We start from the raw sequence: 26,195 nt of genomic DNA, 5'->3' as shown, positions 1-26,195 counted from the left end.
GAGAAGAACAGCCAAGAATGGCACAGCCCGGAAGCACCTCTGTCTCCTCTAAGGGTGTAATGAATTGCAGTGCTTATTGTACACAGAAAAGAATGTTAGAAAGAAATCCCTTAAAGCTGGGTGATTAACGTGCAAATGCTCACAGTGAAAAAAATGAACCCATCAGCAAGCTCCCTTTCAGCACCCCGTTTACCCACTGGAGTCTTTGAACTTGAAAATGTCTGTAAAAACTATGCAACAGAAGTAGTGGAAATTAAATAATAATAATAATAATAATAATAATAATAATAATAATGCATCATCTGAAGAAAATTGTGTGTGTGTTTGTGTGTGTGTGTGTGTGTTAAATCTGAGCCTTTCTAAACCATGTTAGCAAATAGCCTGACAGTCTAATATTAAAAAAAAATTCAACGATGTTTCCTTTCATAATTCTGCATCTGGTGAGTATTCTGCACGTTGAACCTAGGGGCAGAGGACCTCATAGCGACATCTTTCTGTGCAGTCTTGTACAAGCTTAACCCTTGTCTCCCCTTGCTGAGAGGAGTGCTTTCACTCTGGAGTGTAAGCACCTGGGTAAACAGACAATCGATAACAAATCAGATTCATGGAGTTTCTTAAATAAATCTAGTCCTCCTCCCCCTCTTTTACTCCCCCCTCCCTTCTCTTCATGTCATTTGTTTGTAGTTTGAGACAGGGTTTTGCTGTGTAGCCTGGGCTGGCCTTGAGTTTGTGCTGTCCCACATAGCTTTCAGAGTTTTGGGATCACACGTAGGTGAACAGCACACTGACCATATAGTCCCACTCATGTAAAACACGCACTCATTTAAATGCATTGTAGGGGGGGAACTTAAGTATCAAATTTACAATTTTACAACTTTTTGAGATTAATAATAAAAATAATCTCACAGGCCAACAATGAGGACAAACGGAAAATATCCCAAGTGCCCTGAATGGCTAACCCTTCCCAGAGAGGATAGAGAACCACCTTCATCAGAGCTTCCTCAAGCAGCTCATCAGCTGCCTCACCTCCTTCTCAGGCTAGAGGGCGCTGTAGTTTAATGTTAGAGGTTTTGGTCCACTTGAGCTCCTGTAGTTGGAAAATGCAAGCATCTAAAGTTGAGTTTAAGAAAGACTGACAGTACCAAAGGGCTGCCTTCCACCATTATGACACATTTGCATGTGTCTGGCATTTTTCTGTTACTTGCACAAACAACATTTTTATTACTGACACATACAGTTTAAATATAGAATATGGATGTTTTAATTTTCCAACTAAAGAGCTACTGGCTTCCTATTTGTATATGGAATTTATGTAGCATCCTTCAACAGGTTTCCATATATAAATACATTTGCTATTTGTACTGGTGCCAGTATGGTCTTCCCAGTGAGTACACCACTGGGTGATACAAAAACAAATATAACCACATGACCATAAATCTATAGGTTTGGAGTGTTTTAGGTAACAAGATATGCCAGAATCTGTCATGCTTACAGAGGATTATATGCCAAAAGGCAAAGGTAGCTACTGTGATAGTGTCCTGAGAACATCCCAATGCCTACTTGTGCAGTGTGATCCCACCCAGGAAAGTAAAGAGGCGGTGTTTTCCTCATTTACAGGTGCCTGCTCCCTCTTCTTTTGTTGTGATTAAATGAAATATCAAGGCCCGAGACTCAAACTTGCTCATAGCTGTATAAAAGTGTTTTATTTTAACATTCAAAAATTTCTGTTCTCTTTAAAAGGATATTATCTGTTCATACAGTATTTACTCAGGAAAAATGTAACTGTATCTTCTTTGAGTAACATCTGTTCTCTTTCCACTTCACTTTCTGTTGCTATGAGCACAACTTTCATACAGGTCACACAAGCCTCATGGGATCATGGTCTTCTTCCTGTGGTGCCCGTGTTAGTTTATAAAATGTAATCTCCCAGTTTACGCATCTTGTTTTGGATGACATCTTTCCTCTTTTGAAAGGCTGAGTAATACACACACACACACACACACACACACATTTACTGATTTTTGTAGACTTAGATTGCCATGGCTATTGTGATTAAGACTTCAATCAGTAGTCAGCACTAATATCTCCCCATATTTTATGTGTATGTTTACCAAGTGTGGTTGGTGTCCAAGGAGGCATGAAGTGGGCACCAGATCCCTCTAGAACAGGAGATACCTGACCATGGTGCTAGGAAATGAATCCAGGTTCTCTGCAAGAGCAGTAAATGATCTAAACAGCTGACCCATTCCTCCAGCCAACTTCAACATAGAATATTTTTAAAAAATTATTTTATTCAATTCATAAATATAAGTGTGTGTTTGTGTGAATGATTGGCTAGTGTGTGTGGGTGTCCATGGAGGTCAGAGACCTCAGATCCCCTGGAGCTGGAGTTACAAAAGATTGTGAGCATCCACCCCCTTGAGATGTTGTGAATTGAACTCAAGTCCTATTGAAGAGTAATAATGCTGGTAACCACTGATCAATCTATTAATCCAATATACTGTTTTTATTTTAAAGTGACAATATCCAAATGAATCCCTAGTTGGCATTAGCTCGTCTTGAGGTGCAAATATGTCAGGTGTACCTGAGATACTTCCTGGTATCTTCCTCCAAGGAAGGGAAGATCTGGCTTAAGTCTCTGAGGTTTGCTTGGCCCTATCTGAGAGAAGTTCTCATAACCCTGGCCTGTCTGAGGGTAATCAGGTCAGCTCCTCTGAGAGTAGTAATGTCTTGTTTCCTGTTAAAACAAAGGGTGACCCAAAAAGAGTAGCATAATTTAGATTGAAACACTGTGGGTAGGTTAGAATTTTCTCTTTGTTCCCAGATGCAGATGGCTTCCAGCCTTAATTTCTTACCTCTCTCTCAAATCTGCATTACAGTTTCACCTGGCATTCACTCCCAGCTTGACAGACTTCATTCCTATTTTGTCTTATCCTAGAGTCTCTCTCTTCTTTTTCTCCATAGCAATTATCACCTGAGACACTACTGTAACATCTGTTTGTTTTAACTTCTCCTCACTGGAATATAATCTCCATTAGGCTAGTGATTTTCAACAGTCCTTCCCATTCCCTGGAGTACCTGTCACTTTAGTCACTTGTGGGGAAAGACTGGCCGACCACACTAAATACAGTTGTACTGTGTGTAAAACATCATACTTTTCTATGTGCCTGAAGTTAGTTTTTCAGGGCTGATGGTGTGCTATGCAACACATTTTCACAAATTGAATCTGTCCATGCTTAGCGGCAGCTGTTCTTAAATTCCACACAATACAGATGCCAGGTGGTACAGCAGACCACAATTTGTGAACTTGTTTGTCCTTTCAAATTCTGATAGCTGCAGGCAGCCATAATTTAGCAATGAGTTAGCTTAGCCTGGTGAAGCCTCCTGTTACCTTTCTCTGACCTTTGTGTTAACTTGCTCTTATCTTTTGTCCTCATTGGAGAAATAAAATCTCATCCAATGTTGCTGACTCTAGGATTGTCAATGGATAGTCTCTGACAGGAGGTGCATTATTATCTGCTTATAAAAATACAATCCTAGTTCCCTCTTCCATTCACCCCCCACTCCCCATATGTTCAGGAGATCTTGTCCCTTTCCCCTTCTGAGAGGGACCTTATATGAAACTAGGAGAAAGAGAAGGGGAGGAGAGGAAAGCAGGTGGGACTAGGAAGATTAAGATAGGGGAGGAATAGATGAGAGAAGAGAGAGAGAGAGAGAGAGAGAGAGAGAGAGAGAGAGAGAGAGAATGAAACAACAGTCATTATAGGTTTGAAGGGACAACTGAACCCAGAGAAATGTCCAGAGACCTAAAAGACTGACCCCAACTAACAATTTGAGCAACAGTGGAAAGGCTACCATAAATGCCCTTCCCTGATAATGAGAACGATGACTAACTTATCCATCATCATAGAGCCCTCATCTAGTAGCTGATGGAAACAAGCAAACACCCTAACTAAACACTGAACCAAACTGGAATCCAGATGCAGAGAGGGAGGACAAGACAAGGCTACAGAAACACATAGAGACAGCTGACCTGAACAAGGAGGAGCTAACGGGCCCCCAGACTGACAGATGGGAAGCCAGCATGGGACTGACTCAGACCCCCTGAACATGGGTCTCAGCTAGAAGGCCTGAGCCGTCTAAAGGAACTCTGACAGTGGAACCAGGATGTATCCCTGGTGCACAAAACGATCCCATGGAGGGATACTCCCTTAAACTCAAGAGAGAGGGAGAGAGACGGAACTGGGATCAATATGTAAACAAACAAAAACAAAAAACACACAATCATGGTTCACCATTCCTAAGTCTGCTTCCTTCATCTGTTTCATCTGTTATGGTGGATAAGGCCTTTCTTAACCAGGATCTTATTTAAGTCTCCATTTGTAAGTGTGTTACACTTCATGTCCTTCACTCCAACTTGCATTCCACCTTCATTCCTGCTCAGTGCTTGAACATTCAGTGGGAATTAACCTTGTCAGTCAAGCAAATGAAAGAGAAGGTTCCTCCATATCACCAATGATCTAGCAATTTAGTCATCAAATGAATGAATTCTCTATTAATTAAATATTTTTAGTACACTAAATGTCTTCTTAATGCCTATTATATTCCACACATTGTTCTGTGGAGTGGATAAAGAACATTGCAAAAAAGTACAAAGGTTAAAGAAGAAGAAGAAGAAGAAGAAGAAGAAGAAGAAGAAGAAGAAGAAGAAGAAGAAGAAGAAGAAAAAAGAATAGTCATGTATCTTGGGAACTAGAAAAAAATAGCAAGGTCAGTATGATGGAGTCAAGTAGGTCACATGGGCAAAGGATAGGAATCACCATCCCTACATAGGTAGGCCTGGGCTGCGTGAGAATCCAAAGAGACCAATAAGCATTTCTGTTTCCGTCTTCTTCCTTCATGTCATGCCTTGGCTTCCATCAATGATGACAGCTGTAATGGGACCAACATGGTGAAATAATCCCTTTGCTCCCTAATTTACTATTGGTTAGTGTTTATTGTAGCAACAGAAAGCCAAGTGGAACAGATGGTGTGTATGTGAAGTGATTGTTTGACAGAGTCGACTTTACTGTGGCTGATAAATGTGGAGGACTAAAGGAATTAGAACAGATAAAAGATGAGCAGTTAGGAAGTCTATGAAGTAGCAGAGAAAGGGATGGTGACCTGGCCCAGGGTAAGAGTAGTGAAATGGTGTAATGCAGTCATATTCTATGCAGATCAAACTGATTTACAAGGATTTTCCAATGGCTTTTTGGGCAACTGAGCTAAGAGAAAATAGAAACAATACGGTATTAAAATGGAGAAGGTAAAGCAACTGGAAAGATGACAAAAAACATTCAAATGTGACTGAAGGCACTTGGGTGGAAAGCTGGAGGTGGTCAGTGGGATTTTACTATGTCTGAGATCCTTACACTGTGAGTGAACATAGGCCAGAACAGTTTGACTGCTTGGGTCCTGAGTTCTGAATGGATTTGAAGCCTTTGTTTCTATTTGTAAGTCATCATTTTGTAGGTGGCAATGATGTCCAAGAGACTGGATCTTCAAAGGAAGATAAAGAAAAAGAATAATGGCAGGGATGAACCCAGGAACATTTTAAGACAATGAGGACATATCTCTGGGTATTTGTGATTGAGTATTTGGTATAAGCATAACAACGTATTGGATGAATATGTGTTGATATGAATGGTATGCGATGGGAGGCTATTTATTTTAAGCCTGACTATACCTCTAATAGTCTATCATCCAATGTCAAAACAGCTTGAAAAGTGTGGAAATAATTTGTCTATATGAGAACAATGGCTGAATTCCATTAATCTATGTAGTATTTTAATCAGAACTGTTTAGATTGTGTAGACAGTGTTACAAAATCATAAATCATTTCTATTCTCAGATTCTCTCTTGACACTCTTATGGAAATTAAACGCCTGGGGACTTTAATCTAAAAAATTAATCATCTTTAAAAAAGATGTGCTAGCATTGTGATAAGAATAAAAATCCTATAAATAACAAATTTCCCAATTATACCTCATTGTATTTCCCTTTTATATGTTCACCTGTCTCTCCTGATAGCCAGTTATTAGGGCCTTCTATTTTTCTCATTATTAACATTGGGATCTTTATTATGTTTTGTGATATAGGAATGTTTTATTTATTCAAAATTTGTTATCAAAGCCCCGTGTGCTAAAGGCTATCCTAGATTTTAAAGGTTCATGAATACACTCATAGCGTCTCTGCATCCAGGAGTTCCCATATTTTGGTGCATCAAGTAGGACTTGGATATATCTTCATCTATTACACAGGACAAGGCCTGAAAACCTTCTTTAGCTCATCTATTCATTGGCCACAGTTCATTTCTTCTCTCTCTGTGCCATAGATACAGGGCAGAGACATGTCTATCACACTCATACTATGAATCAGAAACATGGAAGCAATGCTGTGGGTTTATCCATTGAGGGAGCCTTCTGCATGTAGGTTATGATTCCTGCTGACCCTACTGAACATATAAAGTTAGAGAACACCTGCATGGTATGTAGAAGCACACATGATGGAACATTCTATAGAGGATACAATTTTCCTCCTACCTATACACACGAACCTTGTACCTGTAATTAAACTTACTTCTAGAATTAGGCAAATGGAGTTAGTTATTAATAGAATGATTATAAGAATATGCTTGTACTGGTCTGTGCTCCCAATAACAAAACCATAGGCTGGATGATTTAAGGGAAAGGCCTAGGGATGTAGTTCAATGTCAGGGTATTTGTTTTAATGAACAAACCTGGCCTTAAGATTGGGAAAAGAAAGGAGTGACAGGATGAAGAAAGGTACGAGGTGAGGAAGGAAGGAAATTCATTTACTTGGCTGATTAAGATGGAGGCTCTAGGTTAAGGGGTTTTACATGCTGATGTCCTTCTGATGGGCAGAGTCCTGAGATGGCAGAAAACATCACATAACCGAGTGTATATGTACATATGTATGCCTCTCTCTCTGTGTGTGTGTGTGTGTACACAAATGCATGCATTCCTGTCTTAGTTATGGTTTCTATTGCTATGAAGAGACACCATGACCATGGCAATTCTTTTTTAATTTAAATTTGAAACAAGCTTGTTTTACATGTCAGTCCCAGTTCCCTCATTCTCCCCGCCTCCCCCGTCCCCTCCCTCCAACCCCTATCCCATCCTCTCTCTGATCCCCAGGGAGGGTGAGGCCTTCCATGGGGAATCTTCCAAGTCTGTCGTATCATTAAGAGCAGGGCCTAGGCCCTCCCTCATGTGATGGTTTCAGCCTAGACTATGGCAATTCTTATAAAAGTAAACATTTAATGGGGTAATTTATGGTTCAGAGGTTTAACCCATCATCACCATGGCAGGCAGGACATGACAGTGTTCAGACACACATGAGAAGGATCTGAGATTACTACATTTTGATCCACAGTCAATAGAAGGGGTCTGCATGCCACACTGGGTGTAGTTTGAGCATAGGATACGTCAAAGCCCAATTCCACAGTGACACATTTCCTCCAACAAAGCCACACCTACTCCAACAAAGCCACACCTATTCTAATAAGGCCACATGTACTCCAACAAGGCCATACCTCCTAATCATGCCACTTCCTATGACCAAGCATTCAAACACATGAGATTATGGAGGCCATTTGCTATTCAATTCACCACAGCATGTTTTTTGATCTTTTGTCCTTTTATTGCAAAGCTATGAGGATTCAATCATTAAAGCTCTTTATTAGCTTACCTAGATCTAATGGTCTTCTAAAGACTCTGTTTGGATACCATTTTTGGATTAGTTTTATCTTGTAAGTAACTGAGGATAGGAATAAAATTTCAACACTTGAGAACTTGAACTGATAATCTAATCCATGTCTAAACTACAGTGATACTATAACAAAAGTCTGCACAAGCAAAATGACACCACAACATTTGCTCTGACAAGGAAGTTATATACTAAGTTACTGATGGGTGGGGAGCATACTGGGCAAAAGATAATTCTTCTCTCAAACTTGACAGAGCAGGATAGAATAAGTTTTCTTCATGCTACACAGAATGGCATGTACCTTACAACTTGTAAGTTACTTGTTTGAGTTATTGTGACAAAATAGCTGGAAGAAATGACTTAAGGGTGGAATAGTTTTGGCTCATGATTTCAGGGTTTTTCAGTCCATCATGGTGGGAAAGCATGGAGGCAGCAGGAAGAGGTCAGTCTTTGGTGGTAATAGCATGAGGCAGAGTATCTAGTAACTTCATCTTAGAGGACCACTGTGGTAGTTTGAATGAGAGTGGCTCTTGGTTTTTATATAAGAATGTTTGGTCCCCAGTTGAAGGAACTATTTAAGGAAAATTAAGAGTTTTGGCTTTGCTGGAGGATGTGCATCACTGGTGGTGGGCTTTGAAGTTCTAAAAGGCCCTGCCCTGCCCAGTTAGATCTCTCTTTCCACATCATGGTTGTCTGTAGGGTTGTAAGGTCACAGCTACTGCTTCCCTGCCATATTTGTCTGCCTACAGCTATGCTTCCTACATAATGATCGTGAGCTTTATTATCCTCTGGAACCATGAGCATGACATTAAATGATTTCTTTTATACCTTGCCTTGGTCATTGTGTTTTATCATGCCAACAGAAAAGAAACACGATAATCTAGAAGCATAGAATAAGATCCAAAGCAGGGCTAGGTTGTTACTCTGAAGGCCAGCTCCCATTGATGAATCTCTTCCAGCCATAGACGGGGATACGGTTGTGAGTGACACTGCGCAATCAAACCATAACAAGTAGAAGATGATTGTACATTCTTCCAAGAATGTCCCTTTTTCTTATTCCCTTTTGTCTGTATAGGTGCCTTTATAGTCAGTGACTCTATAATGCTCAGAAATTCTGTTTGCCAAGGCAAATTAAAAAAATGCAAAGAAATTTGGTGTACACTCTTTCTGTAACTCTATTGCAGTATTCAACAGATTGTAATTCAGTGGCCATTGCAATTATCAACAGTCCTCAGTAGAATGACAGTTCTTTGGAGTGGAGGAAAATAGATACACATGAGTTATTGGTATGATTTAGCATTGCCCAGAGCATAGCAAAAATATGTCCCCAGAGGATAGCGTATTAAGTTAGTGATTTGAACATGCCAGGAACACCAGAAGTCATCTCTGATTTAGGAAGCAGAAACCCCTGCTGTAGAATGAGAGAATGGCCTGCTAAAAGAGCCTTCCTTATGGCATGGAAGATAAGAAGCCCTAGACCTGAGGAACAGATAGCAAGCAAGGGATTTGAGCTCTCTGCTTCTTAGGAAAGAGACTTGAAATGTTGTGTTTGGGGTAGGTAGGGAGTCAAATTTGGGAATCAAGTTGCAGAAGCCAAAATAGTGAAGTGAGGAAGGGAAGGACTGAGAGGGAGTTTGTAGACCTCATTGATGCTTCCATGGGACTCAATTTTTTGTTTTGTTGTGTTTATTACTTATGGTTTTTTTTTTTTTTTAATATGGTTTCTCTTGGTATCCCTGATTGTCCAGGAACTCACTCTGTAGACCAGGATGAACTAGAACTTACACTTCTGCCTCCCAAATGCTGATATTAAAGGTGTGTGCTACAACCACCTGGGTCACAGGGGACTTCTTATTCCTGAATTTGTCTTTATTGGTTGTTCTAATCCTCTTACATTAAGAAGTATATTCTCCTCCTGGCAGGTTTCAGTACAGTGTCTTGTGCACATTTCTTTCTCCTTTCCCATCATTAACTCCCCCAGGATATTCTGTTTATCTGTATTTAGTCTTTATATATTGGACTCTGGCCACTCTTCTTACCTGTGTAGACACTGTTTTCCAAAAATAATAGCTATTATGCCTTGGGATTGATATCATGAAGACAACCAGTTTTGTCTGTCACTTATAGGAAATACAATTATTGTAAACATCACCACCACTGTCAAAATATATATGTCAGATATTCCTTCTTATCAATTCACTAAACTTTAGAATGTTAAGCCACTTCTCTGCTCTTTTTCTTCTGCCTTCTGCTTTTTGTACCAGGGCTTGAACCTATAGTATCCTGTCTTATGCAAGAGTTCTGCCAAATGCTCCTAGTCCTTCCACTACTTTTAATTCATTTATTTTTCTTTTGTTAAATACAATTTCATGTATGTGTGCATTAGCATGTATGTATCTGGTCTGGTCATATGTGTGTGTGTGTGTGTGTGTGTGTGTGTACTGGTATGGCATGGTGCAATTGAAGTCAATTCTCCCATCTACCATGTGGGGCCTGGGGAGAGAATGCAAGCCCTTAGAAGAGTTGGCACTGAACTTATAATCTTCTTGTTTCTTCTTTATAGCTAGCTCACATTGCAGGTTTGTGCTACCACACCCAGCATCTTTGCTTCTGAAACCACTTGACATCTTACGTGAAGAAATGAAGCACATCCAAAATGGCAGCAAAACCAAAGGTGACACAACTGAGGAATGGATTCTCTAGGGTGTGTGTCTGTAATGACTTGGAAATAGATGTTCTAATGGGTTGGATGCAATCCTGGGAATAGAGACACAATCTTGGGAAGAGGGAGGGCCACACCCAGACACAGATTACTGTGAAGCACAAGAAGCTGACAAAGGATATGCAACAAAGGTAAGGTTATACCTGCTGGCTGTAGGAGTTCAAGGGTTACTATAATTTTAAAGAGAAGTTTTTCTTTTTTTTCTTTCTTTCTTTCTTTTTTCTTTTTTTTTTCTTTTTTGGTAAAGATGTTCAAAAAAAGTTAGCATGGAAAGATACAGAGGCCACAAAAGATGTGACAGTTCCTTCCATGTGAAAGGGTTAAAATTTTATTTGACATATAATGTAGGAAATGCTTGCTGAATAAATTCATGAATGAACTTCAACATTTTTCCAAGGACATATTAAAATGCCTCTGAAGACATTTGATGACACAATAATATGAGTTAATATATCTTATATAGCAGATTAGAAGATATACACTGCAGAAGTTTTAAATTTTTTTTTTTACAAAATCAAATGTATTTACTGTTTCTGGACAGCTATTTGAGAAACAGCCTTTTCCCAGCCCCACAACAAATACACATTCAAACAAAATGGAAGAAATAAGCAGAATTGTATTAAATTTTGTTTGCTTAGAAATGAGAGAAAAAGATCTTTCAGGATGAATTGCATAAAGCTTTGTAAGTCTGAGGCTTGAGGTCACAGCTATTCTTCTTTAAAATATGTAATGTGATAATAAGAACACAGAGGGGGGAGAGACAGAGCCCCTGTGAACCGTGATGTTATAAGAATTCACAAAGTAATTGAAAGTAGTTCCAGGTGTGTGTAATTCTGGGCCTCCAGTCAAGTACAGTGTGTGGAAATTTGTTTAGTTCTCTCTGTCAAATTGTCTAAAATACATAAAGTTAAAGAGCAACTGGAAAATAACACATTACAGTTTCCATGTTCTCTTGATTATATTTCAATCTCATCTCAACTTTGCTAATACATAGGAATAATTCTTTCATACATGCAATGACTGGATGTGATTTTTACCCTTGACTCAAAAGTGTCACTTCAGGAAACCTACAGCATTTGTCACCAAGAAGACCACTTAACAGAAGTGGTACCCAAAGGGACTCTGCACAGTCACACTCAAATATGATGGGAAGAACTTAATTAATCTCGTTGTCACTTCCATGATGCTTTTCATTAGTTTCTTGGTGATCTGATCAACTAGACTTCCCTGAATTTGAAACATCAATCTGTAGCCTCTTGTGGAAGCATTTTAGGTAAACACTGACCAATGTGGTAGGTAGACTTTTTGCAGACAGATACTATTATTGCTGTTCTGAAGAAGGTGATGCCTACATTTCATGTTTTAATTATAAGATCCCCAAAACATAAAACATCTCCATCTGAGAAACTGCCCTATACTCTGGATACTGATTATGCAGTTGAAAGCAAAGTTCCTCCTCCATATTCTCTTTGGAATACTGATGTTTGGGTGTGGCACCATGAACAGTACTGACTGAAAACAGAATACCACACATAAGAAATCCTGGTGTCAGGTTAGCACTTAAGTGGCAGGCAAACTTAAGTGAGAACAGAAGACAGGTAGTGACATTGTGATCAGCTCTCATTCACAAATCATAACGTGAATTACTGGCCTGAAATGCACATTTTTCAATGGAGTTTTTTTTAATATTTCTGTGTTATTTTGAATTTTAAAAATCCTGACCATAGTTTAATGTTCTAAAAATAAACTTAATCTGTTTTATAAAGCATATTAGCAGTTCGACTGTAAGAAGTTCAATCTGAAACTATCAGATCATCATCACCAAGAATTAAAACTCAAGATTATCTAACTATTTCACAGATTGACAGACACAGGCACTGCATTGAGACCCCTTTTGTTATGTGAATGCTAGCTTCTCATAGAGTTACAGCTCTTTCCCATTTCCTTGTACTTATTTCCTTGCACAGCCCTCCCACTGCAGAATAGAATTGACTTTTACACCCACCAAGAGAGTGTAACATAACTGCCTCCAACATAACAAGCCTCCAAAGGTATAATACTCTTCAAACACTCTTAAGAAAGCCACCTGCCATGTTGTGAGGACATTCAAGAAAACCTATGAAGAAATACATGGGACAAAGAACAGGTCCTAGCCAATGACCAATACTAACTAGACAGGCAAATAAATAGCCATTTGGTCCAAATGTCTTTTAGTTTGTGTCAAGTATCCAGATAGCTTCAGTCAGGCCCAAGATTTCATATCAAAATCTATGAGACTACAGATTACTATGACAAAAGATTTACATTTCGATTTGAAGCCATTTAAAGTTACTTTTGAAATATCTGACTGTCTCTGATGTGTCCTAGGGACACCTGCTATTGGACTCACCCTTATATTCATTCTTCCTTACTATTTAATTCTAGTTTTACTCTTATGTCTCGTCTATTGCTGCCAACCTTTGACTACCCCATGGGTAGTCAATGGCTACCCCATTCATTTGTGCTTGGCTTCATGCTTGTCTGTTGCCCTTGAGATCTCACCACACATTCTCTACCTGTAGCACCTTCACTACCTATAGGAAGGTAGTGAAGGTTTCAAAAGGAAGGTTTCTATAGGAACCTCTACCTATAGAAACACCACTCATCTTTGGGTGATCTATTCATTGTTCTCTTCTTTTGCATAAATTGTAATTAATGGCTTCTTTCTCTGTATTCTAGTAATTTATTTGTTTTTATTGCTTGTTCTTGAAATGTGCCACTGTTTATAGTACAGTTTTCTTTTTTTTGGAAAAATTATTGACTCTTACTACAACTCCCATGTTATATCATCCACCTTTCCCTAGGATGGCAAACCTGTTCTGTCTCTTGGAATGCTGTTGACAGTCAGCAGCAGCCAGCCATCTACATAAGGTGTAAGCTGAAGTTAGTTGCCTAGTCAAGGCATTCAGTGATGGACATTGACCAGTGATTAACACAGGAGTGGAAAGACCTGACCATGTTGAACCAACTTGGGATACATTGGGCAAATTAAACCATCTAAAACTGCCTTGTACAATAGCTTAATTCTCTGTGCCTCCTGATTCCCTGTTTATTTCCCTTCCAAAGACCTTAAACCAAGCACTTCTTAGTAAACATGCCAATAGCATTATAACCTTCACATAATTTTATACTTACATTGAGTTGGTATAAAATAAATGCTGTTTAGAATATATTAGGCTCCAAGAATATAGCTTCAGATAAACAGAACTCATTTCCCAAAGGCAAAGGAAGGGTATGGTTGCTCCCTAGAAAATTTTGAACTTCCTGGGTAATTCATGATGAAAAATGACTTCTGAGAATGCTTTGACAGTAATGAAATGTTCTTGTTGGCCTGGGTTGAAGGCTTTGTCTGTTGAGAGCCAGGAATCAAAGCTGATGGGTCTGTAAGAAGTTCTCTCTAAAAGGAATAATCACTCAACATTTTATCTTTTCTAGGGGGCATCATCATTTTTTTTCAATTTTTTAAACTTTTTTATTTTTTATTTATTTATTTTTCTTATTTTACATATTGATCCCAGTTCCCTCTTCCTCCCTCTCTCTGTCACACCTTCCCATACCCCCTGGCCACCCTCCCATCCCATCCCCCCCCAACTCCACATGTAGGGTGATGCCTTACAAGAGGGACCATCTAACTCTGTCAAGTCATTTGAGTCCCTACTCCAATTTTTTAACTTTCATTGAGTCTTTGTGAATCTTACATCATACATTCTAATTCCAATTATCTCTCTATACTCTTGCATCTGCACTCTGGCTCTACAACCCACTTCCCCCAAAAAAACCCACACAACAAAGAAACAAAAACAAAACAAAACATAAAGAATCTTGTCTTGGAAACTGAAGTGTAGCCGGTTGAGTCACACAGGTTACCCTTTAGTTCATTCATCTTCACATCTAAGTGTTCAGTGCCAGGAATCTTTGGTCTGGCTCAAGGTCTCTGGCTTCTGCTACATCACCAATAATGGGTTCTCACTGGGCTTCCTCTTGGATATCTTAATGTCCTGTGTTGTGGAAATCCAGCTGTTTTTAACCTGTACCTTTGTGCCCTTTGTGGATGTTGGGGTTGGCCAATTCAGCCCTGGCTCTGGGACTGAGATCTAACTGAGTTGATCAACCCACCACCTTTCTCTCACTGCCATTACCAAGTGAGCTCCCCGGCGCTGCCTCTACTAACTCACCCAATAGCCTGCAGCAAGAAGCTAGGCCAGTTCTCCTGCTCCCAGGTCCTCAGATATGATTTGGGTCACCCACACTCAAACCATCAGGGACAGTTCTACTATTTGGGCAGGACATCATTATTTTTCAAAGCCAAAAAAGACCCAGTAAGGCTACAAAACACTTTTCTCTTCATCTTTGAGAAGGAAAAACAAACAACAACAACACCCCCTCCAAAAACGCTTAAAAAAAGTAAAAGATCTAATTAATTTAATGTGACAAAACATATGGGAATATCCTTGTAGTAATTTCCATATATTTAACATACATTTTTTTTTTGACCTGGGGAAATAGGTCAGTTAAGAGCATGAAGTGCTTGAATAGCTCACAAACGTCCTATTACAACTCCAGGGCATTCAAGACCACCTTCTGGCCTCTGTATGCAATCACATTCATGTGCACAAACTACAACACATACATGCAAAAGTTAATTTTTATTAAACTATAATTTTTTTGTAAAAATCTGTCAAATGAGTCATTTTTAAAGTAATCTAATGGCTCTGATATGAGATATCTTCAATAATGTCATTATTTGAATTATTTATTTATTGCCACAGTACAAACTTAAAACATGCTAAATAAAAGCTCTATTGCTGAGATACATTCCCAGAGTTCTTTTCACTTTTTATTTGGGGGCAGGGGCTCAGTAAATTGTGCAGAAAAACTTGCATTTGTAATATTGCTGCTCAGCCTCCTGAATGATCAGGATTACAAGCCCATACACTGTTTTAGTTAAATGACAAGATTATTTTCTCCAGGGAAAATATGAAATGTTCATCGAGAAAAGAAAAAAACCTATGATGCAGATAAATGTGTAGTAAATTTGACCTGTTGGAACTATAAATAATAAGCTGCTGTGAGGTTCCAGCTTATTTTTTAATTCACTAGCTATTTAATAAGCATTTACCAATATTCAGATTTTAAACATGTGTTAGAGAACAAAGACATAGAATTACCTGGATGGTTTTATGGCATCCAGAGAATAAGGTCTTGCAATGCCAGGGTGATCAATGTCTATCTGAGTCTGATTCAATGGGCAGGAGGACAGTAAGTGAGGTTAGCACAGGGCTTATGAGGATTTATTATCTATATTACAAAATAGAAGAATTTGTGATTACTCAACAATAAGTGATGATTATCTTAAACATAATTAAAATCCAGTGCAAAGGTTCAGATGTAAACCAACATGGTGACTAGAGAAGACAAGTGTTGTCCATAAAGAGGCAGGAACCCTCCTCCTTTCTACACCCTGGGTCTCTAGAACCTCACTTCTCTGTACCTCTGGGTCTGTGCTGCTCTCAACTTTGTTCAGAAAACCTTGTTCTGTAAAGTGCACAATAATTAATTCAAAAGTTCCTATCTGGTCAAAGTGTCAATTATAAGTAACTGTGACATCTAGGCTGGGAGTAAAATCAACTTCCTGTCTTCAGAAACTCAGTAAACATCATGGAAAAGAAAGTGGAAGAGCTCACAGATGAAGTTGGGAGCTGTGAGATTCAGACTTCTGGGCATGGCAACTCACAACTCACAGCATCCATCATTACCTGCAAAGGACCTGGATAAGATCAAGTCAGTCAAAACTGCAATATGGATGGTGAGGGGCCTCAAGGCTTTACTCCATCAAAGGAGATATTGGCAATTAATGGTTGCAGAGGGAGGGAGACTCATTTTCCTCTGGGGTTGAGTGTACTGGTATATTGCTCATGCCACAGTAAATAGCCTCACACTTTTCCACATATGAATAGCACCATTTTGGACCATGTCTGGATAGGTATTAAAACCTACAATAGGAAGACATCAAGTTGGGAGGGAAATGAGGTATGGGGTTCCCGAAAAAGTCCATGGGAGGCAGTTGTATATGGATATAACCAAAATATTATATAACTGTATGAAAATGTCCAAAGTCTAAGTAAAAGAGTTATTTGAAAAAAAGAAGAGTCAGGAAATGTGATTAAGATTTCACAGAACATGCATGTATGATGCAGCCTTGGTCCCTACCATAAGATTCTAGAAAAATTCAGAGTGGTTTCAGGAAAGCTATGTGCCTCATTATTACAGGGCCACAATGTAGAATACCAAAATATTGAGCATTCTGTGGACATGTGGCCATTGTACCATCCCGTGATAGTAGAAGTATGCAGCAGTGTTGGGATCTCTGCTGTCAACCAAACTATTTCTTTCCTCAGGGTTTCCGCCTTCATGCTACCTGTTGATATAGTAGAATTGATAACAACCATGATAATAATAATTTTGTATGGCTGGTCTTGTCTACTAGGAAGTCACTTAACTAGTTTGGAAGTAAATCAGATTTTTTAGCTACCATGAGATCTGAGCACTGAATATGAGGATAAAACTGAAGCAGTAAGTGACTGACAGAGAGGTGAGAGGGGGAGTCAGAGAGGGACAGAGCAGGTGATAGGAACTGGACAGAAAGGTTTGGAGGTACCTTCCTTTAAGTATCTTATGATAAAACAAGCAAATAAATAAATAGGTTAATCATCAGTTTATTACAAATTCTTTCCAGTAATCTTGTGTTATTTTTTTTCAGAGTCGAGTTTCAAGTGTGTGTTCACCCAATAGTAACACATAGTAATATCTTTTATTCTACTCTTAATTTAGTGGAAAGTAATCAATGCATACATACTAGGAAGAGCGCCTGTCAAATATTTTTGCTACTATCTGGTGGTGCCATTTAACTGTGTCTCTTAAGTAAAAGAAAACAAAATGGCAACCTTGTGTAGAAAGGGAATGTGCAGCCTGGATTAGGAAGAGGAAAGCATGGTTGAGGAGCTAAAAGGAATGAGAAAGTGACATAGTAAAGTTGTAGGGTTAAGAGGAAGACTTCTTCAAGAGACAGGTGATGGCTTCCAGTACACAAGATAAAACTGTTGCCTTCTCTTTGCCCTCATGAAGATTTGTAAGATTTGTGTGTAAACATGAGTATAAAAGCCTTTGACACTTATTGTCAGTGTGAATCCTGTATCTCTTAGGCTTGTATGAGAGATTTCTTCCTGATAATCAAAGCTTTTCTCCAAAAATGGAGAGTACTGATGAAATGTATTAACTTTTGACACAGCATGTCATCAACTACACATGGGAGTGATGTCCTCAATGCTTTCCAACCACATATAATTAATTACCTTGCCCAAGACTTGCATATCCAGTGCACATTTAGAAAAAGTGGAATTGTGACATTTTGTGAACTCTATGTAATATGTACCACCCTTCATCTGAATTTGTGGTGGCTGGTTGAGGACCTGCAACATGACACAAATACTTATTTTGTTGTAGTTTTTAAAGACAGTGTTTCTTATAATCCAGGTTAGCCTTGAATTTATCTATGTATAAAGATAATTTTGAATTGTTATTTCTCCTCTTTTCATGTCCAAATAACAGAATTATAGAAATACATTATCATAGTTGGCCTATGACACAAATATTTAAAGAAAATTTTGCAGAACTGACAAAATTTTATTCACCTCTATAGAAATACACTACAGAAACCATTTTGAGCATGCATGAAAACAATATAAAAGCAATAGCAAGTACAAGAAAAAAGTAAAATAGATGGTATTTAAAAGACGGTATTTCCAACTGAGTAAAAATAGGATACGAATTAGAATGAAGCAAAAGCAGCAGAGAACCTTGAAATCAAAACACATGGTTAAAATTGTATTTATTGGAAAAAATCATGTGCAGCTGGACGAAGGTACTTGAAAGATTTCCAGCTACAAGTAAAGAGAGCAGACAGATGATATTCTATTAATATAAATCTTAGCTAACTCAATACATGACTCAAGTTGTGGGTTCAATGGCCATATTTAATATAGTTGTCAAGTACATGATTTTTTCCCCAAACCCAATCTGTCCTTTTTATTTCTGAGAAGTGGTTAAATAGTGTGGATACACACACACACACACACACACACACACACACACACACACACACACAGACACACTACTGTAGAAGTCAGAACTGAACTGAAACAAAATTTGCTAGCAAGTAGCACCAATTGACCTCCTTTCAGAAATCAGTTATCCCAGAAATCAAGGACGCGAAAAGAGGTATCTTCAGCAAAGCTGAGGCTAGGTCTCTACAGTCACCCCACAGGATTCACTTCTGCTGTCACTCACCTTTCTCTCACACCTGATAACACCCTGCATTCCTTCTCTAAAGTAGCTCGTGTTTCTTGCAAAAATTGTTCTGACATTGCTGATATCCCCTGAGTATATCCTCAGAATAATCTTCTTACCAGTTTGCTATCATTCTTAAGTAATTTGTTATAATTGCCTCTACAGCAGCTGTGCATTTCTTTACTAGCCTATAAGATTCCTGACAGCAGACTTCTTAGTGGATTCTACATGATGTTTCCATGGTTCTATGTGTGATGCACATACCTATACTATAGTTGAGCTAAAGGTTGGAAAGGGAATAGAAAGGGGGATCAGGAGAGTGGAAGGATGGGAGGTGTAGAAGAGGAAAGTTTTTGTAAAGGATTTCATAGTCTGTGGTGTAAAGCAATAAGAAGTATTTTAAGAGATGTCATAACAGATCTTTGTTTTAGAAATCTGTAGTAAACAGTGGTCTTTCTTATAAAGACAGCCATGAGAATGCATGCAAAACTTTGACAATTCTATGAATATCCATAGCCAAATGAAAATGTCTCTTTTCATTCTTAATGAACCTCATCATCTTCCTAACTCATTTCAGGTCTTTTATGTGCATGTGTGGCCACTTGAGATTAAATAGGACTGCTCAAATCAAGAGTGATATTAGCAGTGATAAAGGGCCTCTGGGGCTGGGTGACAGCAAGACAGGAGAAAAGGAGGAGCATCCTTTTGGATTGTTACTCACCATGAATGACATAACCATCATCACTCTATGACTGTGGTAATCACTGCAAGTTACTTAAATGGTTCCCATGTTCTATAAAGATTTTAAAATTTGTTTATTTGTATACATGTGCATACAGATGTTTGTGGAGGCCAGATGAGGTGTCTGATTCCCTGGTGCTGGAGTTATGAATGATTATGAGTCACCTGATTTGGTTGTTAGGAGCATAACCCAGTTCCTCAGCAAGAAGACAATTTCTTTAGCCTTCAATGTTTTCTTATTTGTTTTCACTTCATTTGGCAATATAGACACTAAAGAAGCAGTCATTATGATCAGTATTAATCACACTTTCAAAACATAAAATTAATTTATGTAATTTTTAAATCTTCACACCAGTATTAAATGGAATATTTTCTCTTGAAAACGGCAGGTTAGGAAAGCTACCTATACAACATGGAAAGAATTTCTTGGGAGAGGGCTGGCTATCAAGTGCAGCTCATTTGATGATTACCAGCTCTTAGTGAAGTAGCAGAACCTATCCCTGACCTCCAAACCTTTGACAGCAAGGTGTGCATATGCTTCTGAAGTAGCTTGTACAAAGCTTGCAAGAGTGAGGTAAAAAAATTATCCTTTTTCAAAATACCAGGAATGTGTGCTTTATTGTAACTGGCTGTTGAATTAGAGCATGGAGGTAAAGAAAACTGTGGGAATACAATCTTTTTACATCCACTGCAATGTAGTCCTTGATATTGGGTTGTAATTTAAAGGCTCAGATTCACCTGTCTTTGATTATTAAAAATCCATTTTCCCTTTTGGGAGCTAGACACTATATACTAGAACCCTGAGAAGTGAATAAATTTATGAGACTGATACAGAAACTATGGATGCCCAGTGAAAGGCATAGTACCAGACAAGACCCAAAGAAAACTTAAATGCATGGTTATGATTGACTTTTGATATAGACACTGGAAAAATCATGTCAGTGATCAAAAGCAGAGGCTTCTGGAATCCTGGGGCTATACAGAGGCTCAGTAACTAACAACACTTGCTATGTAATCATGAAGGCTAGAGCTTGGACCACACACCCACATTACATGCCAGGCTTCTCACAAATGCCTATAACTCCAGCTTTGTAGAATTCAATGTCCTGTTCTGGGTCTTCTCATACCCAATTTTGCGCACATACATACACAGATACAAACATAAATATAAATATACACTGAACTATATACTTTAAAATTGGATAGTAAACTTTTTATTGAGGATAATAAAAATAAAATTTTAAATATAGAAATTATCACCATTTTGTGCTTTCAGACCAGGTAATTTTAGGCTTCCTTATTCTTTCTTGAAATTCCTTCCTCTGTAAGAATGGAAGAAACATTTTTTTAAAAAAGTACAACAAGATAGATATACTGAAAGAAGCAGAAGGGAAGAGTTTCTCCATTCCATTGAATCACAAAGCCAAGCTAAGGGAAATAATAAATTAGGTAATAAAAAGCACCAGGGAAGGCATAATGGTACATTTGTTCCTTTGAGAAAAGTTAAGAGGTCTTGTTGACTGTAGTGGTTGACCAATGAACATATTTGACAGAAAATAACTGACTTCTCGAGTTCATTAGTAAGACAACATGTATAACTTTGACACCACCTATTTCTAGTCAGAAAGACTGGCAAATAGGGCAAAGTGTTTGTGATACTTTTAACTGATAGATAAGAGATCATCAGAAAGCTAAATGAAGGCTCGGAAACAAAGTGATCATGTCTAATATGTTGTGTCCTGGGAAATATTTAACAAATATGCTTGCTTGGGGAAGAGAGCCCTGAATGGACTATCAGTCTACATGAGTGAATGCTGCCACCAGTCAATGATGTCATGGTCTTAGTTCAAGCAACATGGTTTGGGAAGAGACTAGAGAAGTTGCCAGCTGGAAGATGCTGGCTCCCTCACATGTAGGCTTACTCAAGAAGCAAGAATAGTATCAAGTGTAAATAGCTCTTGGATGGTGAGTTGATTCTTCTAAAGAAGAGATGACTTGAAAATCCTTTGCTGTCACTTATCTGGTAATGACTGATGTTCTAGAAATGTCTGCATGATGTTTTCAACCCTCAACATTGTGAAGGTCTCCATGGTATCGAGTGTTAGTGAAGTATTGATTTTACTTAAAAGATGGAATAGGGAGTACTTATTCTATTGCTATATTACTTAAACTGCTAATAAACTGATGTGCAACTGATCTGAAGTTAACCTTCCTTCATTAGCCAAACTTCCTGGAGAATTTGTCTCTTGAGCAGTAAGGAACCCATGCTGTATCTGTTTTTCATATCTACATTTGATATAATTTTATCATAAATGTTTTGGATACTTCTGAATCACTTACTCATCTGTATCTATTTATAAAATTTCTTATTAAATTAATGATAAGTTCCTAGAGTTCACTTTGTGGTTAAAAGCTATAATTAATATATATTTCTAGCTAGATATAATTTTCATAAATAGTTTTCAATGATCATAAAATTAAGACATGTTTTTATAAAACACTTTAAAATAATTTAAAATGTAAAGAAAACAAATATTAACAATCAATCCATACACAAAACCCATGAGAGGTATTAAATTTCTGACAGTCAATTTAGCTACACAATTCATATAGAATACAGTATACATTGTTTATATAGTAAACAATATTTTTCATACTTTGAAATTTTGTTAAATACTATTGGCATCTTCCTTATGTTATTAAAATGCTGAATATCATTTTTGCAATTAAAGAATATTCTGATTTATAGAGCCATATTTATTTACTTTTTAAAAATCTTTTGATACTTAAGCTGGGTGCCAAGTTCTATTACTATGAATAACATTGTATTTGGCATCCTTTTCCAGTAAATTCGATGCTTATAAAGCATCTTTCTTTGGGCAGAACTTTACAAATGTAATTTCTTAGTTCAGGGTGAAATGATGGTTAAGAATTCTGATATATACCCTTCTGTCACTCTCTCACAACACAGTTCCAATTCCAGACATGTTGCATTAAGTGTGAGCACCTATTTTCACTTCACCGCTGTCCCTGGCATTGGATAGTTACCTCTAAAAAAGGAAATATGTGCATTTACACAATTTCTCACAGCATTTTATTGCTATTCAAGTTTGTTTTTCCTTTAAGCAAGTTAATTCTTTATAGAAGAAATGTCTCTGTGTGTGTGTGTGTGTGTGTGTTTCTCTTGATTCCCTTATTCATTTTTCTTTGATACCGAGTGTTGTTATTTGTTACATAAACTTCAATATGCTTTAGACATAACATAAATAATAACCTTTATTTAAACTTCTGGAAATATAATTTTTACAGGGTGCATCAGCCATTACCATAAAAGGGAACATTAAGCAGATATAGGAATACATACAGATAATATTTACAGATAATATTTACAAGTTCTAATTACACAAAGAAAAGAAATATTCCTTACAGCTGTTAGAAGGCCAATGAAGAAAGCTCACTTACTACTACTGAGGGCAGAAACTGTTTTCTTTTGTACAAGGATGCAGATGGATTTGAAGACTTTCTCGGGAAGTTTGGAAGTTCTTTTTATGTTGCCACAGAGTGGTGCTGCATAAGATTCCTTGCAAACAATTGCTGTAGGCTTTGGATAGGATTTTCTAATTCTCTCTTGGCTTCCAAACATGTTACTTCCTCAACCTTTCCCCCAACTGGGACCATGTTGCAAATAATGTCTTTGGGATAAATTTGAATTCATCAGTCTTGAGTTTAATTACATTATGCAAACTAGAAAATGTCTGCAGTAGGCTTGGAGGAAATAGCTTCTCTATGTGACTACAGAGTTCCGTTTTGTTTAAAATGTTAGCATTTTGACCAGTCTAACTCTAACTCAATTTCATCCTCAGACTGAACTTATTTTTTAAGGAAAATGGATACTTGAACAATTTTGCACAGCGTTTTTCCCCTCGTTCCTCCTTTAGTATCCTCTCTGTCCCCACTTGGCAAGACATTAGAAGAGGTGGACAAAGGCTTGGATTCATGGTCTATCTCAACACCATGGAAGCTCGGTGTAAGGTGACAATGTGGGGGGACACACAGTCTCCTACTCTCACTATGATACAACAAGGAGAAAGGGCCAAGGTGGAATAATGCGTGGGTAGATACCATACCTGAATTTATGATGACATTTGAGCAATTTCATTACTGGACTGAACTCCTCTCCTGATACGCTTTTCCTTTACCATGTATGGTTATAATTTCATCTCCTGTCTGGCATGCTGTATTTCCACCCCTGCTTTAGTTTGGACTTGGCTCAATCACTTACTTGATATAATGATGTGGGCAGTGTTTAGGCTAGCTTTCTAGAATTTCCTGGCCTCACCATGAGAACAACTTTTCCTGGAAAGCTGTTCCAAAGAGAAAGAGAGGGATGCAGATCAGAGAAGCCCCATCTGGCTTAAAACTTAACCATGAACAATGCTAGGCTGAAGCAAACCTTTTTAGCCAAGCCAAGACTAGATGATAGGAAAGCTCCCTTGATAAAGACCATCAGAAATTGCTGTGCTGTCTCCTTGAGATCTGGAAAGGCCTAGCAAACACCCACATAAACTGGTGTAATACTCTCTGAAGTTTTAGCAACTTACACTTCCATATTCTGCACAATTTGACAGAACTCCTTGGTGAGGAAGAAAGCTCATCCATTTTTTTCACTGTGGAGTAGGGATGTTCAACTTTGCCTGTTTCTTATTGACAGCTCCAGCGATGTGCCTTCTGCTGGCAACTTGACTTTTAAGGAAACATTTCTCACTGCAAATCCACTTTTTATTTTCCCTCAATACACTTCAGCAGCCGTCTCTCTTCAAAACTCCTCTCTCAATCCTTCTTTGCTATTCCTATCCTCAAAGATGCAAAGGGTTTGAATGACAAGTGGTAATGGTTGAGTTCAGAAATAAGGCATGCCTTCCATTTCCTATGCACCTTGCAGGGGAAATCTAAACCTCCAAGCACACTGCAGTCAGTCTGGCACACTTGTGCTGCCAGGTCTTAAAAGATGCAGAAAAATGTTTCAGATTCAGGCCATGGCCCGTGAAAAACAAAATCTCCAATCAGAGAAAACATACACATTTGTCTGTCTCATACAAGGCAGAAAATTCACATCTCTGTGACCATTTCTGATTTCTTGAAATATTAAAAGATGAGTAGTATGTCTTCTTTATAGCTTAAAAGAAATTATAAAATAATAATCAAAAACCAAGTTATTTAAAGGATTGGGCCGTGGCTTAGTTTTACCAAAAATCCATAAGCTACTTATAGCTCAATGTTTTCAAAACAGCCACCAAACTACAGGGAAAATATTGTGATGAAAGTAGTATTTTAGTGAAACAAAATGACCATCTGGCATACTACTGACTATAAAAGGACAGAGACTATTAATATCTCAGCTTTACTGAAGACAGCGATCCTAGCTTACTGCAGTAGGCAGAACTAAATCCTCCCCAACAGAAAACCAGTTGTGAGCAATCCATGCCCAGAAAGTGGAGTATCAGCACTGGCACACATGGAAGCTCTCTCCTGTTATGTCAGAGCAGACAAAGACTCCTCACAGCTATGGTGCCTTACAGGAAACTGGTGAATTTACCCTCATCCTCTGCTTCTGTGACAAAGCCAGCATCACCCCAGTCCTTAAGCACTTCAGGATCAGAAATCACACACCTTGTGATTTGCAATCAAACAAATTATTGATGTCAAATTCATTTCTAGTTCAACGATCACAATCCAGAAAGGTTGCCAGGTTTGTATATCAGTATATGTCTGTGTCTTGTAAAAGGAGTGAAATACATCTTAGATTCAACCAGCATCAGTGTAAGACTGAGCTTACACAATAATTGTTTCTGAGAATTATGAGTATTATTTTCCTGACAGTTTTTTTATTTCAGGGACAAAGAAGAGGAAATAAATATTAATATTTACTGAGTCCCTTCTAATTGGCACTAGCAGCACTCATGTGGCTCTGTCATGAAGGAACAAGACCTCCTCTGTTCTCCTGAAGTCCATTTGTACTCCAAGGAGACAGACATCCAGACGTCCTGATACTTTGAGTGCAACCTTAGATTTGACAGATTCTCTATTCTGTCACTAGTCTACAATCTGCTAATTCAATCACACTAAATAATTTTTTAATATTTTTGTTGTTTCTTAAACTTAGTCCCAAAATTAAATTCACATTTAATAATAAAATAAGATGGACTCAGAAGAGGCCTTCTCAAGTTGTTCTTTTGTATAGTTGACTTACACTCTCAGAAGGATAAAGAAAGGTTGGGTCATGTGAAAAATGAGCTGAGGATTACATTACTGTTCAGTGCATATCCACAGAATCCCTGACCATCTCCATAGCAATTAAACAATTGAGGAGCGTAAGGAGTACAGAATGACATCTCCCATCAGTGGAGGGCCCTCAACATGTCCACAACAAACCACAGCAAGTACCATGAGACTGGTACTTGTTTATAGAACTTTACTTGTATTAACTACTTTAATCCTATGAGACTAGTGTCACATATTTCAAAGCAAAATAAGAGATTAATAGAGTTTATGTCAAAAGTAGGTACCAGAAGCAGGGCAT

General features: G+C 38.1%; 1 protein-coding gene across 1 annotated transcript in view; it reads right to left on the bottom strand.

Moving 5' to 3' along the window:
- The window catches only part of Znf385d (zinc finger protein 385D), a 653,823-nt gene that overhangs the window by 319,206 nt on the left and 308,422 nt on the right, over positions 1-26,195 (bottom strand). The window lies entirely within an intron of this gene.

This window comes from Phodopus roborovskii, unplaced genomic scaffold, assembly GCF_943737965.1.
Source record: "Phodopus roborovskii unplaced genomic scaffold, PHOROB, whole genome shotgun sequence".
Taxonomy (NCBI): domain Eukaryota; kingdom Metazoa; phylum Chordata; class Mammalia; order Rodentia; family Cricetidae; genus Phodopus; species Phodopus roborovskii.
This window is presented reverse-complemented; position numbering and strand designations above follow the sequence as displayed.